General features: G+C 38.2%; 1 non-coding gene across 1 annotated transcript; it reads right to left on the bottom strand.

Moving 5' to 3' along the window:
- Window positions 1-1,210: 1,210 nt before the first annotated feature.
- On the bottom strand, window positions 1,211-1,282 carry TRNAA-UGC (transfer RNA alanine (anticodon UGC)). Its single transcript has one exon. It is a non-coding gene; the product is annotated as a tRNA-Ala (tRNA).
- Window positions 1,283-17,477: the final 16,195 nt, after the last annotated feature.

Consider the following 17,477-nt stretch of genomic DNA (forward strand, 5'->3'; position numbering starts at 1 on the left):
TATGATTGGTGAAAAGTTCTCCTGTCTCCGTTTAAAGTAATAGGCTCCGAGAAATTCAGAGTGCATGCTCAGTGAGGGGTGGTCACACCTTGGAGGCGGGTAGCTTTTGGGATGGAGGTGTGTTTTGGTATCATAATGATATTATAATGAGCAAAAAGTACACTAGGGTACAGCATTTGTCAAAACATGACAGGTCCTTGGCTCAGGGTGACAAAAGTGCAGTTTATCGGTCTCAGCGTGCACAAGAACAATAGAGTCCCCACCTGGTTACAGAGCCTAGCTGTGGTGTCTCCACTCCACTCTATGCTCCGTGCTGTTCCTTAGAGCTAGCACACCAAGTTTCCCCAGCACAATAGAATCCCAGGGAATGCTCAGGTAATGCAGCTATGCCCTACCCTGAAGGCCTCTTCAATGCTGTACATTTTCTTTAAAATTAGACTGTTAGTTTTATTTCCCTAGTTACCTCAGGCAATTACACCACAGCTGTGCATCAGTCAGCAGGTGGTGAGCAAGTGCATTGTGCATCACTTGTTTCATACACATTATTATTTGGGCTCCCTGGTACAAAAAAGACAGGGATCTCCTGGAAAGAGTCCAGCGGAGGGCCACAAAGATAATATAGGGCCTGGAGCATCTTCCCTATGAGGAAAGGCTGAGACCTGGGTCTGTTCAGCCTGGAGAAAAGAACACTGAGAGGGGATCTTATCAATGTGTATAAATACCTGAGGTGTGTGGGACAGAGGGATTTGGCCAACTTCTCTTCAGTGGTTTGTGGGGACAGGACAAGGGGTAATGGCCACAAGATAGAGCACAGGAAGTTCCGCACCAATATGTGAAAGAACTTCTTCACGGTGAGGGTGACAGAGCACTGGAGCAGGCTGCCCAGGAAGGCTGTGGAGTCTCCTTCTCTAGAGCCCATCTGGATGCCTACTTGGGCAGCCTGCTCTAAGGAACCTGCTTTGGCAGGGGCGTTGGACTCGGTGATCTTTCAAGGTCCCTTCCAACCCCTTCAGTTCTGTGATTACTAGTAATATTATCATTTTATTATTATTATTATTTTTCTGTCTTAATAAAGAGTCTTTATGTCAACCCACAGACTTCACTTCACTTTCCTGTTTCTCTCCCCCATACCCATCCCAGAGAGCGAGCAAACAGCTGTGTGGTGCTTAGCTGCTGGCTGGGATAAAACCGCAGCAATACTTTCAGCCACTGGAGATACCAGGGATTGAACCTGGGACCTCATACATGCAAAGCATGTGCTCTACCACTGAGCTACATCCCCTTGCCCTATAGAGCCCACTGCCGCTGTGACTGTGTGCTTTGCCTCATATTGGAGTTCTAGCCTGTCTGGCACTGCAGCATTCAGCAGTGGCATGGCTTCATTCAGGCCATGATAGTCCACTGTTAGTCTCCACTCACCATTAGAATTTCACACTGGCCGTATGGGACTTTTAAAAGGTGAATGAGTCTTTCTGATCTCTCCTTGGTTCTCCAGTTGGAAAATTAGCTTATGGATGGGAATCAAGGACTCTCGGTTGGTGTGATATTGCTGCCAGTGCACAGCTGTGGTAGCAGTTGGCACCTGCTGTTCTTTGACCCTCAACAACCCCATAACAGAAGGGTCCTCCGAGAGACTGGGCAAGGTATACAACTGTTTAATGTCCTCTGTCTCTAAGGCAGCTATGCCAAAAGCCCACCAGAATCCTTTTTGGTCTGTAAAAATATCGTCTTCTGAGATAGTCTATGCCAAGGATGCACGGAGCATCCGGGCTGGTCACAATATGGTGCTTTTGCTACTCATTCCCAGTTAGACTCACTTCAGCCTCCAATACAGTTAACTTCTGGGATCCCCCCATCAACTCATAAATACAGATGGGTTCTGGCCCTTTATAGCTTGATGGCATTACAGTACACTGTGCACCAGTGTCTACTAAAGCCTTATACTTCTGTGCGTCTGATGTGCCAGGCCATCAAACCCATACAGTCCAATAAACTCGATTGTCCCTTTTGTCCCTCTGGCTGGAGGCAGGGCCCCTCTAATCCTCGTCAGAATCTTCATTTCTGTTTCTGAAGGACTGCCTGCTGGAAGTTGGAGCAGCAACCTTCTCAGAGAACCCCTTTTTCCCGATTGTTTTTCCTTGCCACTCAGGTACACATGCCTCTAGGGTCAAGGTAGATTTTCTGTCCCATTTTCTCATGTCCTCTCCATGGTCATGTAGGTAAAACCACAGGGTGGCACGGGGTGTATACCCACTGTATCGTCTTCCTTGCATGAATGGACACTTACCCCTGATAGCTGAGACACTGGTTTGTACAAGTGGGGAGGAAGATAATCTCTCTTCAAATTGGTGAACCTTTTCAGAAAGTTTCTCCAAAGTATTCTCTTTTAGTTGGTGGAACACTGGTTTGTTCAGGTGGGGAGGAAGATAAATTCTCTTCAAAAATTTCTCCACAGCCGAGACACAGGCCCGTAGGGAACAGGAGAGACATTCTTCATACTGCTGGAGTTGTTTAGTCAATTCATCCACTATGGGTTCCTCATGTTCTTTCCAAACCATTACTGCCAATGAGCTGGCATATGATGATGGTGCACTCCATACAGACTTCCGCCACATGGGTAGTGTACACTTGACTTCATCTGGATCTGTGGATATTTGTTTGTTTTCTAGGTCCCTATAAATAACCTCCCATTGAGCTAATTCCATCAAATACTGAATACCCTTCTCCATAGTGGAAATGCAAGTTCTTCCTTAAAAGGATACCTTTCCTTCACAGCTGACAGGAGATGCCTCCAGAGGCTGTAAGGTCACGCACCATCTCCAATTGGTTTGTCAATGCCTGCATCTCTAGCAAGGGATCCCAGCTGCCTGGCGTTTTTGCCCTCTAATTCCAGACAATTGGCTGTGGTGTCCCATCACAGGAGCAGCCAGGTGACAAGCTGCACACCTATACAGTGACCAAAATCTTTTCACACATCTTGTAGCTCATGCTGGTATAGGTTTCAGGTAGTTACTGTTGCTTTTCCGACATATTCATCTTCATCCTCCTGTTCCTCTGATGGCCCGGCCTTGTCTTCACTATACTTAGTATTAGCAGAAGTTTATCTGCGTTATAAATGACCTGAGTCTCTATACTATCTTTTCACCTTGTTGACAGGGGCAACTTGCACTGCTACAGCTTTTTCTCTGACCCAGCCACAGGGCCTGTCACAGGGGTTGGAATACACACTGGACCAACCACAGGGTTTGAAACAACCGCCAGTAGAGCTGGAATGACTGCAGGGCCCGTCACAGGAGCTGGAACGATTCCTGGGCCTGTCACAGGAGCTGGAACAGCCTCTGGGCCCATCACAGGGGTTGGAGTGGCTGCAGGAGCTGAAGTAGACACGGGAGCTGAAGCGGCCACAGGAGCTGAAGCAGCTGCAGGAGCTGGAGAGGCTGCAGGAGCTGAAGTGGCCATGGGAGTTGGAAGGACCACAGGAGCTGGAGGGGCCATGGGAGCTGGAGCGGCCACAGGGGCTGGAGTGGCCACAGGGGCTGGAGTGGCTGCAGGGTCCGTCATAAGGGTTGGAGTGGCTGCAGGGGTTGGAGTGGCCACAAGGTCTGTCACTAGGTTTATAGTAGCATCAATTGCAGCTTGATAGACATAGGCCAGACCCCAGCATGCTGCAGTGATTTGTATCTCTTTGGAATTGCCAGAGTGATGACACCTCTTTTTAAAGCATTTTACCATTTTTTTTTAGGACTTTGCAGTTTTTCAGGGGGTGAATTTCCAAAACACTGGAGGTGCCCACTGCTCTAAAAATGTGCCCATATCCTCAGAAATTCCCAGCCACTCACAACTATCTTACCTCAGGACAGATCTCTGGATCACATTCCTAAGTAGTTGTTTAGCCTTAAGCAAAGTCTGAAGTGCATTCAGAAGACATAATAACAATAACAATAACAATAACAATAACAATAACAATAATATTAATAATAATAATAATAATATATACATGTATATATATATGTATATATATGTATATATACATATACATATATATAAATGTGTGTATATATATATATGTATATATATACACATATATATATATGTATATATATACACATATACACATATGTATATATATGTGTATATATATACATATATACATATATACATATATATATATATATATATATATACACATATATGAAACAAGTGATGCACAATGCACTTGCTCACCACCTGCTGACTGATGTGCAGCCTATCCCCGAGAAGCTGCCCCCTTCCCCATCCTGGCTAGCCACCCCTATAAATTGTTTAGCATGACATCACATGGTGTGGAATACCCCTTTGGCTAGTTTGGGTCAGCTGTCCTGGGTCTGACCACTCCCAGCTCCTGCTGCACCCCCAACCCACCCACTGGCAGGACAGAGCAAGAAGCTGAAAAGTCCTTGGCTTAGTTAAGAAAGCATTGCTCTGCAACAATTAAAACATGAGCATGTTATCCCATCCTAATCCAAAACATAGCACCCTACCAGCTACTAGGAGGAAAATTAACTCTATCCTAACTGAAAACAGGACAACTTTCTATATCTCCTCTGTGGAGGAGGAAGAGAAGCAGGCATACCAAGTCATTTTTGCAAGTTACACAAACAAAGATTCATTTGAACAACAATGGCTCTCTCTACAGAGAAAAGGTTGCGTGCTAAGAGAGCAAGTGTTAAGTTTTAAGTGTCCCTCTGCTAAAACTGATATTTCAGTGGAAGTGGAATGACAACTCGTAATACTACATGGTGTTTTTTAGTAGTGTGCTAAAACTTTTCACTTTGTCAAAATATTCCAAAAGCTTTTTTTTAAAAAAAAAAAAAAAAAACAACAAACAACAAACAAACAAACAAACAAAAACACAACTCTGTTTAGGACCCTAGGCCTGCACAGCTTTATCTCTTGTACAGCTTTCTCTCTGCAGTACCTAGAATGACAAATATTTATATATTGCTGTGCAAAAATTGACCGAAATGATATATACAAACTCTGTGTGTACACAGAGTGCTCACATTTCAGATGTGTGTGTTTGTGCAAAGCATTAGAACAGGCTGGAGCTGTATGCTCTTAAAGACAACAAATATATACATGTGCTCAAACAATTAAGCAGGACTGGTATCTTTATCATATCCCCTCTGGAGCATGTTCTCTGTGCAAGGCACTGAGTATATTGAACATTGATTACTTCTTAACATAAACAAAGCAATATGCAAAAACTAGAACTGAGTTCTACTAATCTGAGGTTGATGCAATTTATTCATGATACTGTTTTAGAAGCAGAATCTGAAATCACAATCTAGCATTGAGATTGCTGATGAAGAAGCAATATGTACAAATAGGAACTTTAAAGGTAAAACTGAAGATCAAGGTGAAATATTTGGAAAAGTTACTCTTAGCATTGCTCTACCAATGCGTTTTCTCATTGTTGTACTAAAATAAAAATAATTCTTAATCAGCAGTGGGTAGAATATAGACAACTGGAAGTTTTCATTTAAAACTTTAATGAAAGATCAGTAAATGATTTTTCCAGCATATATTTTCCTTGAGAAAAACAAAACAAATAAACAAACAAACAAAAAATGTCTTGATATATTGGCAAATGGTAAAGGCAGCTTTGAAAGTGGAAAAGTTTGAAAGTTCAAACACAATCATGGTAAACCAAATCCTGAAGATGTAAAACAAAAACAATAATTCAAGTATAGAATTCACAAAATGAAACAAAAACAAAAACAAAAAAAATGGTGATATTTAAATTTTTAAATTAAAGATATTCTCAATTTGTTCAGGCAGCTTTACTATTTTTCTGAAAAGCAGAAAATGCATTGACATTAAAAGCAACTGATCTATATAAACTCCTTCCTGATTATTTAAAAAAAAAAAAAAACAACAACAACACAGACCACACTGGAAAACTATAAAAAAAAAAACAAAAACAAACAAACAAACAAACAAAAAAAAAACAAACAACAAAAAAAAAAAACCACAGGAAACCTATCACTTCCCACGTTTCAAAAGCCTCCAGGGGTTTATTGCCCTTTCTGAAAACACCATAATCAAGAATAACTTGATAACTAAACTCCTGTCTTGGTATCATTGCCTTAAAAATTATTAAGTTGCTTTGCAGACCTGATACCCTGTAGGGCTCAATTTTATAGCTTTTTTTTTTTTTTCTGAGCAGTTATAAAGATTTACAATATTATATCACAAAATACATGTCCAAACATTTGTTGTATTAACTGTATGGAAAATAACAAACAGTATGTCATAAAGCTGGCAGAGAAAATATATACATGTTTTTTCTTGCCCTATACAAGATACAAAAAATCTTACAATGAGAATTTCATATCTGTGAAACACTAGTTACATTTTTTTTTTCATGTACAACCAATATAATAGTATTTAGTGCATTTGTGAATTCCTCAGTAGAGTAAATCAATGCAATATCTCTTTGTATAGTTGGGTATTTGTAATATGTTCAGTCTCATGCCCTTACATTTGATGCTGTCTGAACCCTTTAAATCAACATGAACAAGGAAATGTTGCAGCCATAAGTTGCAATAGATTTTTCACTCTGCTAAATCTCACTGGGGGTTAGGTATCTTGGTGTCATTTGAAGCTTTAAAAAATGTCCCCTTAGGCTCCCAAATTAAAGCAATCTGAGTTTTAAACAGGATGAAGAACTTACAGTTCTTGTTTAATAAATTAGTTTCATTAAACTACCAGTGCAATAGCTTTTTGCATGTTTTTCCTCTATGACACCATCATATACACTTATCCCCATTTATATAATTGTCATCAAAGGATGCTTTGAGTTCACAACATGTTTAAAAAGTAAGGTTATAGAATAGTTAATATAGAAAAGGTAAAAAGGAGAAAAAGAAAAAAATGTACAAGGAGCAGGTCTTCTCAAACATGCCGGTAGGGGTGGTGTAATTCCTAAATACAAGTGAAAAAATAAATAACATATAAATTTAAATATGAATAATACTATAGTATTTCAGGTAGCCAGACAAACTTTGTCAGAAAAAGATCTTTGAATGTTGTTCTTCCTTTGGCACTTTGGAAGTAAGAGGAAGAACAGACTCCATTGGATTGCTCCTCCTGAAACAAAGAAAGCGTTGCTCCTGTCTATGTAAGATGATAATATTATATATATATATAAGGTGATTACAATGTATACAAGATGTACATATTCATATTTTAAAACAGATTGTACTGAAATTCCGATAATTCAAAGAAGGCATTACACGTTGTGATCCCTCTTTATCTGTCTACAGGATCCAGGCTATTCCTAGAGCATGTTTGAATTAGCTTGCATGTCAAGTGAACAGGACCAATGAAAATCAGTGAGAATTTTATCCTGAAAGAGGACAAAAAGAGAAAGCAAGATTTTTAACTCAGTCTTAAAGACTAGAAGAAAAAACTTGCCACACTGCTCTACATCAATACGTTTAGTCAATATGTGGACATGTACTTTGTAGATGCAAGAATGAAATGCAATTGTGTTTTCTCTCTCTCTCTATATATATATAGATTAGATATAGATATAGATATAGATATAGATATAGATATAGATGATATAGATATAGATAGATATATAGATACAGATACAGATACAGATACAGATACAGATACAGATACAGATACAGATATAGATAGATATGTGTTTTATCTCTATATAGATATATATCTATATATCACATAGTATACTGGCTTTTAAATTAAAATAAATTTACAAATGCTATGTAAGCTTATAGCCTAAACTGGAGATATCAGAAAACAAATGAGATAATAGATCTAATTTACCAAAAAGGAAATATTTAGTTCCACCCACAGTAGAAACAATACTTCCACTCACTCCATGGGGAACAAAGAACAATTAACAATCACATTTGTGTTTGGAATTATTCATTTTTTTGCCCTGAGTTGAAATATTGCTTAATCTTTGTTCTTCCACAAAGAAATCCATACCATAAAATATAATTAGAACTAGCTCTTGTCCATGAGAAACAAGATATGCAGAATAATTTAATCTGAGTTTATTGAAAAGCTGGATGCAGAACTGTTTCTAATTTCAGTGAAAAAAAAAAAAAAAAAAAAAAAAGCCACCCTGCATTGTGGCAAAAAATCCTTTAAAAATCATTTTATTTTATTTTCAGAATAAAAAAACTCTACAATTTCATTTTGGGAAAAACAAGAAAACAAGCAAACTAACTTCCTTCCTTCCTTCCTTCCTTCCTTCCTTCCTTCCTTCCTTCCTTCCTTCCTTCCTTCCTTCCTTCCTTCCTTCCTTCCTTCTTTTCTTTTCTTTCTTTTTCCTTTTTTTTTTTTCTTTTTCCTAAAAGCTTTCATATTAAAGACACTTCCTGAATGAAAAATATTCCCACTTTAAAAGTCTGAACAATTTTTTATGAACTCTGACAGGCCTTCTTCTGATTAATGCAAATGATAAAGCCAGTGCAACACAGGTAAGAAATTCCAACACAGGCAATTGATTCCATTGTAATTTAGAACAGAAAGAGTCACCTGCAATGTTGAGCAGTTTATTTCCCATGTGCTCTTGGCACTGTGGCTAATACTACCCATTCTGGTTAACAACAGTGGCAGAATGTGGACAAATGAGGGGAATTTGTGCACAAATTCTGTATTATTCAATATTATTCTAAAGCAAGGTGGTTTAATATAGTCAACTCAGTAGTCATAGTAAAGCAACAAAATTGTCTTTATACTCTAGTCTTTAATTCTAATAGCTAGTAAGTGTTTGACATTGGTTGAGATTCTATGGTTTGTGTCATGCAGGATGAGGAAATGTAGTGGTTCTTCTGGCCTGGAAATGCACGAATCTATAAAAACTGGATTAGATGAAAACTGATGACCTAGAGCTAAAAGATTCTGTCTCCCATTAATACTCTTCTGAAGAACTGGATCACTGGATCACTGAATCATTTTTCTTTCTCTATTTCTCTCTGGTAATAATAATACCGGAAGAGGGGGGGAAGGGGGAGAACAAAAAAAAAAAAAAAAAAAAGGAAAAAAACACAAACTTTTGAAAGTTCAGAGATTCAGTTCAGTAGTTCAGTCAATAATATAAACAGCTAAGCGCTCATATGGTTATCTTAGGCTTTTATGAATAGCTAAACCCTTGGAGATATATTTTCTTCTTATCACCTCAATTTTGTATTATATTTCATGAAATAAGTTTACCACACTGAGTTTGTTTCTGTCACATGTTTTTAAGTCATGAATTATCACAGTTTGTCAGACAACTAAGTAGTTTGGTGGAGTAATGAGATCTGGCAGAAGAAGAGCTATGTGATTCCTACTAAAGCCTCTATTCTGCAAACCTTTTAAGTTCTTAGCATACAAGTGTGTTGGAGTCCCAGTGATGACAAGGCTTCAACACATATTTATGTGGTAGGTTGAACAGCAATATATTTTCTGACCTCCCTGATAGTCTTGTGCTTATATATCTATAAAAAGCTGACAGCTATCTAATAGGATTAAATATGAGAATAGGATTAAATTTGAGAAAACATCAGAGATATGAAAATGAAAATAAGGAAGGAAAATACAAACAATTATTTTCTGAATCTTTCTGGCACAAGGGAGTGCACAGATAACTCTCTGATGTCTGAGTAGTGTTGTAACCAGAAGAGTAATTATTTAAGGTAGAGAGATTTTTGCTTAAATCAAAGAAGCATTCCAGCACTTCTGTATTATGCATACTCATAGCAAACAAGTTAAGGTATCCTTCCTGGTTGTCCTAAAGGCATAAGGACATTTTGTCCATAAGGGCAAAAAATGTTTCTTCCACCCTTATGCTGTGGCTGCCTGATCATGAAGCTTGGAAGGGAGAAGAAAGAAAAATAAACACCCTTTTAAGATTTGTGACAATTAAATAAAACATCTAATTAAAAGATTGTTTTAATATTGTACTGCACATATACTCTTTCTTCCATATCTCTAAACCAAAAACACAACATAATACCATAAGCAACTGATGTCCTTGATGTTCAGGAGAGTTATGCTTCTGTTAATATAGTTGTATTTCAAGAATAAAGGGGGAAAAAAGGAAGGAGAGAAGAGAAGAGAAGAGAAGAGAAGAGAAGAGAAGAGAAGAGAAGAGAAGAGAAGAGAAGAGAAGAGAAGAGAAGAGAAGAGAAGAGAAGAGAAGAGAAGAGAAGAGAAGAGAAGAGAAGAGAAGAGAAGAGAAGAGAAGAGAAGAGAAGAGAAGAGAAGAGAAGAGAAGAGAAGAGAAGAGAAGAGAAGAGAAGAGAGACAAGAGAAAGAAAAGATATGTCAAGATTTCTGAAAAGATGCTGTGAAAACCCAGAAAATACAGAACTCAAATTTCATTTAAGCTCTAGGGAATGGTGATAAAAATTACAAAAATTCCACATGAATAAGTAACATGACAAGACCCATACAAGAGTGACACAAAGTTCATGTGATACAGGAATATGTAAAAATGACAGGCTTTCACATCCAATTGCAAAAACGAAACCATCATGAAGAACCATGTTTCAGTGAAATCCTTCAGGAACTGATTTCAGATCTGACACAGCTTGACAGTGTTACCAATTATCAAGAAGGAGAAATGTGGGAAAGTTTATGAAAGAATGATAAGCAGTGGAAAGGATCACCCAACAAAACGCAATCTGGAACACTCTTAAATATACAGTTTACAAGTACAGCCAGATGCAATCCTGGTTGCATGAAAAAAGAATGTGACCTGTGTTGGGAAGTATACTCAGTTACAGGAAGGGAGTTTGCAGTGGGTTTGATGTTTGTAGTGAATTATCCATTGGACACAGGCATACAGTATAGTAGAGCAGCTATAGATCTAAATAGATTTATAGATCTGTGAGCAGAGAAGTATCACGAAGTGGCAAGAAAGATATTGCCTTTGTCATCAGCACACTAATAACAGCCATTTGCTGCCTTAAATTTTGTCCATGATTGTAGGATTACAGCAGACAGGAAAGCATTCAGAAAAGAACAAGCATGATTAGCACATTGAACTAATGCAAGCATGCATTTTATTGAGAGAATCAAGAATTCATCGTTATTTACCAGAAAGAGGGTGACTATACCCTAGTTTGAATGCTTGTATGAGAAACAAATTATAGAAGGTTGGAATTTCAAGCTGGGTACATTCTGATTACAAAACTGAAATTAGATTAATATTCATGTTTAAGTGCAACCTCAAATAACCTTGAAAAGATGTCATGCAGACTTGTGGTAAACTTTCTATTACTACCAAAGTTTACATAAAAAAAAAAATATATTTTTTTTTCTAAGCAGTATACTTATGACTGGACCTACAGGTGATGAGAATTACAACATTGCTTTTCTTTTTTTTTTTTTTAATCCTCTTCCCCTAACATTATTAGTTTCAATTTAACATAGTACTCTGCTTGAAAGTGTCATAATATTCTTAATTTGTTAAAGGCATAGAAGGACACAAATTAAAGACATCTTAAGATCATGCTCTACATTTTTAATAACACTAATTAATATGATATTAAGCTAGAATTTTTATTTTATTTTATTTTATTTTATTTTATTTTATTTTAAAACTGAATGGAGTTGCAAAACAGACTTTTGGTAAAACAGGTAAACAAAATCTGTGCACATAAATTCTACAAAGAAAAAAATTGACATTTTCATGTTTTTTTTTTTTTTCTCATTTTTTCCCCCCTCTGGAATTCTCAAAACTGTTCTCTACACAATAAATTTATTTCTCTCAATGTCTTTTGCCAGCAAATATATCATACATAGATCACAAGTTAGACAATTTCTCTTTATCTGAGATCCATAATTCTGCTAACTCAGAGTTCTATGAAACTCTAAATGAAAGAGAAAAAGATAATGAAATGCAGTTAACAGGCAATTAGTCAGTCAGTGAAACTATGCTTCATTCATACAGTGTTATCAGACTGGTTCAATTAAACTCAGCAGCCCTGTATTCACAGACTTTTTTTTTTTTTTACCTCTTGAAGAGGCAGATATTCTTAATTTCATCAGATCAGTAAAAAGGACTTCTTTTGATGGTTTCAGATAAAATGACAACTCTAATGCTATAAAAAGACAATTACATTTTCAATATACTAGTTCCTGTATATTAGGGTAGTGAAAAGGGGAAGGGGATTTGGGACTAAATGATCTCAAAAGATCAAATCCTACTATATATAATTTCTATTTTTTTTTTCAGTACAATATTTGACAATTGCATAATCTACAAATTGAAACAATTTATGGTTAACTATATTTATATTGCAGCGTATAGTGATATGAATTAAGCAAAAGCTTTTAATATTAACACAGTGTTTATAAATTAAGAAATTTAACTGTCCTATTGAGCACATATGACAACAAGAAAATACATGTAGAGGTGAATTTCATTCATCTTTGATTTTGCATATTAAACAATCTTGGGGAATTTTTCAAAAATAAATGTGAAAGTTTGTGTTTGTGCATAGCAAAGGGGAAAAAATTCACTCTGATTTTTTGTAATTGATTGATCTGATTATTTTTTGTAATTGATACTTGATCTGATTATTTAAACACATTATTTGCATTAACATTTTGCAGTATGGATGAAAAGGCCCCATTTTGGCATGTGGAAGCACATGCAGAATCTGTTTCTTTTACTCTTTATAATTTAGATGATTTTTCTGAGAAGACGTTCATAGTCAATCAGTCCTCCCAGTCTCCTGTGGCTGCAGATAGAGAGTTCAGGGGATGTTGCTGTGTCTGTGGATATGTATATCTCCGCTCACAAAAGAGCTGCCATTCCTGAGAGATTTGCAGCACCAGCATCTAAAAAGAAGTCATGATTGCCCAGAGGGTGACTGTGCTATAGTCACACACTACAATGGATAGCTCCCTCTGATTGATGAGTATAGAATCATAGAATCATAGAATATCCTGAGTTGGAAGGAACCCTTAAGGATCATCAAGTCCAACTCTTGACACCGCACAGGTCTACCCAAAAGTTCAGACCATGTGACTAAGTGCACAGTCCAATCTCTTCTTAAATTCAGACAGGCTCGGTGCAGTGACCACTTCCCTGGGGAGCCTGTTCCAGTGTGCAACCACCCTCTCTGTGAAGAACCCCCTCCTGATGTCAAGCCTAAATTTCCCCTGCCTCAGCTTAACCCCGTTCCCGCGGGTCCTGTCACTGGTGTTAATGGAGAAAAGGTCTCCTCCCTCTCGACACCCCCTTACGAGGAAGTTGCAGACTGCGATGAGGTCTCCCCTCAGCCTCCTCTTCTCCAGGCTGAACAGGCCCAGTGCCCTCAGCCGTTCCTCGTACGTCTTCCCCTCCAGGCCTTTCACCATCTTCGTAGCCCTCCTCTGGACACTCTCCAACAGTTTAATGTCCTTTTTATACTGCGGTGCCCAGAACTGCACACAGTACTCGAGGTGAGGCCGCACCAGCGCAGAGTAGAGCGGGACAATCACCTCCCTTGACCTACTAGCGATGCCGTGCTTGATGCACCCCAGGACACGGTTGGCCCTCCTGGCTGCCAGGGCACACTGCTGGCTCATATTCAACTTGCTGTCTACCACGACCCCCAGATCCCTCTCTTCTAGGCTGCTCTCCAGCGTCTCATCGCCCAGTCTGTACGTGCAGCCAGGGTTTCCCCGTCCCAGGTGCAGGACCCGGCACTTGCTCTTATTGAACTTCATGCGGTTGGCGATCGCCCAGCTCTCCAACCTATCCAGATCCCTCTGCAAGGCCTTTCCACCCTCATTCGAGTCCACAACTCCTCCAAGTTTGGTGTCATCAGAAAACTTGCTCAAAATACCTTCTATTCCTACATCCAGATCGTTTATAAAAATATTGAAAAGTACCGGCCCTGAAATGGAGCCTTGAGGGACCCCACTGGTGACCGCCCGCCAGCCTGACGCAGCCCCATTTACCATAACCCTTTGGGCCCTGCCCGTTAGCCAATTGCTCACCCATCGTATGATGTTTTTATTTAGCTGAATGGTGGACATTTTGTCCAGTAGGATCCTATGGGAAACCATGTCAAAAGCCTTGCTGAAGTCCAAAAAAATCACATCAGCTGGTTTCCCTTGGTCCACCATACGGGTGATCTTATCATAAAAGGAAATCAGGTTAGTTAGGCAGGACCTACTCTTCACAAACCCATGCTGGCTGGGACCAATGACTGCTTTGTCCCCCAGGTGTTGGCTGTTGATGATAACGTGCTTCTTAGAACTTCAGCTCTTTTATCAGTGACTTAAAAAAATCATTGCTAAAACTGAAATACTATTTACAGTATTGGTCTTAAGAAAGCACTGGGGAATCAGTGGACTTTTACAATTTTTCAGAATATTAATGCAGAATATTGGATATTTTTCTATTCATTTCTGTTAAAAGATTTATTTAGATTAAGTTCAGAAGGAATTGTTTGAGTGCAGAGAAAGGGATAATATATCCTATCATCACTGTGATACAATAACTAGGCGTGATTATATATGCAGTTTGTTTTTTTGTTTTGTTTTGTTTTTTTCCTTTTTGAATAAGAAAAGAATTTCCCCACAGGTGTTTCAGTGTGAAGCAATCACACACAATCTGAATACTATGTGTATAAATTGAGCAATGTTTTCTTTTATTTTAAAAGTGTTGACATTGATTTCTTAAATATATGTAATGGAAACTGCTCATTATTACCCACCATTTATAAGCTATTGTTCATAAACTGCAGAGGCAGCATTCCATAAAACCCATTATGCAGCTACTACAATGCCCCACTGATCTAAAAGTTGAGTGCATCAGCAAAACAGATAGAATATATGTCACTTTTCCGGTTTTCAATAGTTCAAGAGCAAATCCTTCTCTTTACAAATAGCCAGAGGTATTAATTTTTAAAATTTGAGAACCTTTCAGATATTTGACAGTTGGACTCAATGATCTTTTTAGGTCCTTTCCAACTGAACAAGTCTAAATTCTAATTACTGACTTATTTGACCTAAAAGTCAAATTTCTTATAATTTGTAAGTATCAATTTGTAACATATTAAAAGCCACCAAGTATGAAGCTTTTCATTTTTTAGTGCATCCATGTTTTTTTTATATATAACACAGAGTATAAGCAGAAATTTTGCATGATCCACATTGTATGGTGTCCAGCATAGCAAAAGCCGGAGAAATGTTGTTAACATGAGATAAGTCCAACATACCCTCACAACGAGCTACTGCTGGATTACTTCAAGAACATTCTTTTCACTTCCTATACCAGAAAAAGGAAGATTTTAATTGTTGTATGAGACAATTCTGCTCATTTACTCCAATAAAAAGGGTTATCATCTTCTGTTCAGATACAGTAGGAACCAGTTCACTTAGTATGTCACACCATACCACAAAACAAACAAGGCAAAAAAACCCACACCCAAACACCCTCCCACCCTCCACACCCACCAAAAAAAAAAAAAAAAAAAAAAAGACCAACCGACCAAAAAACACTTAGCCTGTTATATACAAAACTAGTGCTAATAGGTATACCATTTACATGAAGCAGTGAATTCATTACAGACAAAAGAGTAATCTTACTAATCTTTTGCTAGGCATACTCTTAAAGTTAGTCTTCTACGTTCTTTGGTACACAGAGACACTTTGGACCCCACAGAGAATGATCCATTCCACTTGTCTTTGGTGGAAACTGAGATGATGTCTTAAACCTGATGTCTCACAAAAGTTGGGTCAGAGAAATCCCAGCAAGATGTTATAGTGATTAAATTGATGTTGTATTTGTGTTTCAGTACAGCTCTAAAGTCTCAGACATCCTGGCACACACACACACATAAGGTGAGAGTCAACTGTGTCTTCAAGTCAATCGTTGTTATACACCTTACTTATTTTTATGAAGCACAAGGTTTTATTAGTCTATCTGTTGCTGAAGAATATACAGGAATATATGTATGCAGAAGAAGAGAATTATTGCTATTGCACTTCACTTCAAAGATGACTTTCAAGGAAGTCTTAAGGAAGGCAAATCTGTTGAAAGATACATCGGAAGGAATAGCCACTTAACGTTTTCCAGAAAATGTTATATATGCAGTGTATGCCACTGGAGTTAAGATGATTCAGCTTAGAGAAGAGAAGACTGAGGGGAAGCCACATGGCATCTTCCACACAAGGTGAGTGGAGGGACAGGTGCTGATCTCTGCTTTCTGAGGACAGTGACATGAGCCAAGGGAACAGCATGGAGCTGCAAAAGGGGAGGGTCAGACTGGGTGTTAGGGAAAGGTTCTTTACTTGGAGGGTGGTTGAGCAACGGTACTGGGTCCCCAGGGCAGTGGTCATGGCACTGAACCTTCCAGAGTTCAAGAAACATTTGGACAATGCTCTCAGACTTAGGCTCAATTTTTAGGTAGTCCTATATGGAGCCAGGAGTTGGACTAGATGATCCTTGTGGGTCCCTTCCAACTCAGGATATTCTATGATTTTATTTTCTTCAAATTCATTATTTGATCACATACACTTGAAACAGAAAAGCTGCTTAGTGTACTAATATTATGGCATTTACATTTATGGCATTTATGACATTTACAGTACTGTGGTGACCTTTTATGCTGCCATCACACTGACAAGTGTCCTGGAAACACTGTTCAGGTCTTAAAAGTGTGCTCCCAGTAGTTCTGCCACTGTTTTAGAAGCTTTGGGAATACAGGAGTCCAAACTTACAAATACAAACCATAAATTTACCTTATTTGTGTTTGATTCCCTGTGCAGAAGAAACTATACAGATCTTACTATAGAAACCTAGTCATTTACTATTTGCTGGCATAATTTTACATTGCATTATCAGTGTTGACAGAGGGTGGTAGTACGAACATATGGCAGAATGTTCTTTGATTGTATTAAACTGATCACAAAATCACAACTTGCAGCTGTATTTCCCATCAACTTGAGACAGTCTGTGTTCATCTCCACTGAAATACGGAAGCCCTTGTCCTTGTGACTCCCAGGTGTGTGTTCTCACTGCTAACCTTGTTCCAACTCAAGCTTTTTTACTAGCTGTGAACTAATGTTGGTGCCTGGCAGAAAATGAAACATAACAAAAAAAAAACAGATAGTTTCCTATTCTGAGCTGGTGATCTGAAAGATCCTATGAAGGCCAGGTCTCACATGAGAGTGACCATACTTCTAGAAGAAGCAGCAGTTGTAAGTAGAGGAAAAAGAAGGAAAGGGAACACATTTTCTCCTTCTCTCCCTCCCCTTCTTTTTTTTTTTTTTTTTTAATTCTTGGTTGTTTTTGTTTTGTTTTGTTTTGTTTTTTCCTGTCTTTCTTCTATACTCAAGACTTTCCAGTGAACTGCTCTTTTCATACATTTATTTTGCTCTGCAGAACACTGATTTGGCAATTTCATGTGTATGGATATTCAAAAGCCAAATGAAATCAATGGTGCAAAGAAAATCACCTACTCTTTAAC

Source organism: Anas platyrhynchos, chromosome 3 (genome assembly GCF_047663525.1).
Source record: "Anas platyrhynchos isolate ZD024472 breed Pekin duck chromosome 3, IASCAAS_PekinDuck_T2T, whole genome shotgun sequence".
NCBI lineage: Eukaryota > Metazoa > Chordata > Aves > Anseriformes > Anatidae > Anas > Anas platyrhynchos.